The sequence below is a fragment of the Pistacia vera genome, unplaced genomic scaffold, assembly GCF_008641045.1.
Source record: "Pistacia vera cultivar Batoury unplaced genomic scaffold, PisVer_v2 Contig320, whole genome shotgun sequence".
In the NCBI taxonomy this organism is placed as follows: Eukaryota; Viridiplantae; Streptophyta; class Magnoliopsida; order Sapindales; family Anacardiaceae; genus Pistacia; species Pistacia vera.
In genome coordinates this window covers 582,423-585,052 of record NW_022196136.1, presented here as the reverse complement: position 1 = coordinate 585,052, position 2,630 = coordinate 582,423, and the positions used below count along the sequence as shown (strand labels likewise).

The 2,630-nt window shown below is 39.7% G+C and overlaps 1 non-coding gene across 1 annotated transcript; it reads left to right on the top strand.

Moving 5' to 3' along the window:
- The first annotated feature begins 693 nt into the window (after positions 1 to 693).
- Positions 694 to 800, top strand: LOC116137195. Its single transcript, XR_004129121.1, has one exon. It is a non-coding gene; the product is annotated as a small nucleolar RNA R71 (small nucleolar RNA).
- The last annotated feature ends 1,830 nt before the right edge of the window (positions 801 to 2,630 follow it).

Below are 2,630 nucleotides of genomic sequence, written 5' to 3'. Positions count from 1 at the left end.
AACTTTTTGGCTATTTGACCCATTTGTAATTCCAAGTTTCGAATCGACGCCCCTTGGTTTATGAAATTCGCCCTCGTCTCACTTATAAAACCTATGGTCTCTTGCATGAACTTCCCAAACATATCCTCAAATTTCAAAACTCTTTGATCCCTTGGTTGATTATTCACCCCTACTTGATTGTTTGGCACTATTCTTTGATTCCATTGATTATTCTGATTGCCCCAAGACAAGTTTGGATGATTTCTCCAACCAGTATTGTATGTGTTGGAGAAAGGATTGTTCTGTTGTCTTTGATTCTCAGCCAAATAATTGACTTGTTCTGATGATGAGGATGCTGAAGCAAAATTATTCCCCACTTGGCATTCAATGCTCGCATGGTTACCTGCACAAAAATCACATGTTACTTGAGGTGTTTGACTTGAATTTACTTGCATACCTCATAATTGTTTCTGAAGTGCTGTCAGTCGGGCTGAAATGGCCGTGTAAGCATCTACTTCATGAATACCCATAGACTTCTTCAGATGAATTCTTTCATTCGGTCTCTGGTAATTGTTACTTGCCAAGAATTCAAGTAACTAATACACTTCTTTAGGTGTCTTGTTTTGCAATGCTCCTCTAGATGTTGCATCCACCATTGTTTGCACATTTGTTAGCAACCCATTATAGAAAGTTTGGACTTGCATCCAAACAAGCAAACCATGGTGTGGACACTTTCTTAGCAGTTCCTTATATCTCTCCCATGCTTCATATAGTGACTCGTTCTCTTCCTGTAGAAATGATGTGATATCATTTCTCATCTTGCTGGAGGGAAATATTTAGTCAGGAACTTTTGTGCCAATTCATTCCAGGTTGTGATTGCTTCTGCTGGTAGTGCCATTGACCATTCCTTTGCTTTATCCCTCAATGAAAAGAGGAATAATCTTAACCTGATGGCATCATCTGACACTCCATTGGCCTTGAATGTATCGCAGATCTCTAAAAAGTTTGCAATGTGTGAATTTGGATCTTCCTTTGCATCTCCCCCAAATTGTACCGACTGTTGGATCATTTGGATGATTGCCGGCTTTATTTCAAAATTGTTGGCTTGCACCGGTGATCTAGTGATACTTGGACCATGTAACATCTACTGAAAACTGTACAAAGCATGCATAATAACAATAGAAAAGTTGGGCCCAAAGTTTTCTTTTCATTACAAATCATGTGTCTTTTATACATAAAGAGTACTGTTTACAAAAAATGTATTTTAAAAGACAAAACAGGGGAAACAGTGTAGCTATTCCTCATTGCTTGCCGACGCCCCTCCGACCGCAACGTCACCTAGAACCTGCATCCACAAAGGAAAATAACGGGGTGAGCACAAAATAATGCTCAATAAGTAAAACTCTCTATCTGTCTGTCCCCGTATGAATAACTCTTAATTCTTTCCTTATGCTATCTCTGATTCTATTTCTGTTTCTAATAACATCATGGCCTCATCTTACCGGAGGTACGGCCGGATGGCGTTCACACAGCACCATCTCACTCTCTATGGCTATCGGGTGGAATTCACACAGTACCAACCCGTTCTTAGTGACTACCGAGTGAGGATCACAAAGCACCACTCGGTTCTTTCTAACTATCGGGTGGAGATCACCTAGCGCCTACCCGTTCCTCATGAATTTTGGGTAACGATCACCAAGCATTTACCCGTCTCTAGTCACTATCGGGGTGATGGTCACAAAAGCACAACCCGCTTCTACTAGCCGTTGGATGATGATCACAAAGCATCAACTTACTTATCTATCACTAACGGGTAGCGGTCACAAAGCATCTACCCATTTCTACTACTCATTGGGTGACGATCAAAAGCATCGCCCCATCACTCTAAGGCTTTAGGATGATGATCACAAGCATTAATCCGATTCCCATAACGGGGGTGATGATCACAAAGCATATCCCAACTATACTACTCTTCTAATTCATTCTATTGTAGCATTTTCAATGCTCTACCCTTAGAGTAAATTTTACCCACTAAGCTCTTACTCATAGGGTATTGCATAAACATTTCCTTACACTTTCTTAGGTCACTTTTCAGTACACTAGTGCCTATGGAGGGTCATCTTCACCAATGCACTTATGAGATGCCAACATGCAATGTGCAAGAATAAGGTTCATTTCTCATACTCAAACCTCTATTAGGCATTTCATCAAACATCTCATGTGCACTATAAAACTCTATCATAGCCATGATCTTAAAACTTTTCTTAACCATCCAAAATGGGGAAAACCCCTTCACAAAGCCACAAAACCTGCCATAGAAAACACTTCCAAAAAGGGGATCCATAATACCCCTTAAATTCCACCTCACTACCTTGCCAAACCAACAACCCTTTCTCAAATTTGCAAGGTAAAACAATCACAAAGCATAGAAATCTCTATTAATCCTTCATACATGCTAATTACATGCACATCCCATACATACATCATTTCTATAAAACCCTAATCAAGAAAATTCATAAATCTCAACTTGGGTTGGGTTTACTTACCTGTTAAGGAGAGACTTCACAAACTCTTCCTTTCACTTGTTTAGCTTGACTTCTCTCTAATCTTAACCAAAAGAATGAAAACCCTCAAACTTCAATATGGGTTAA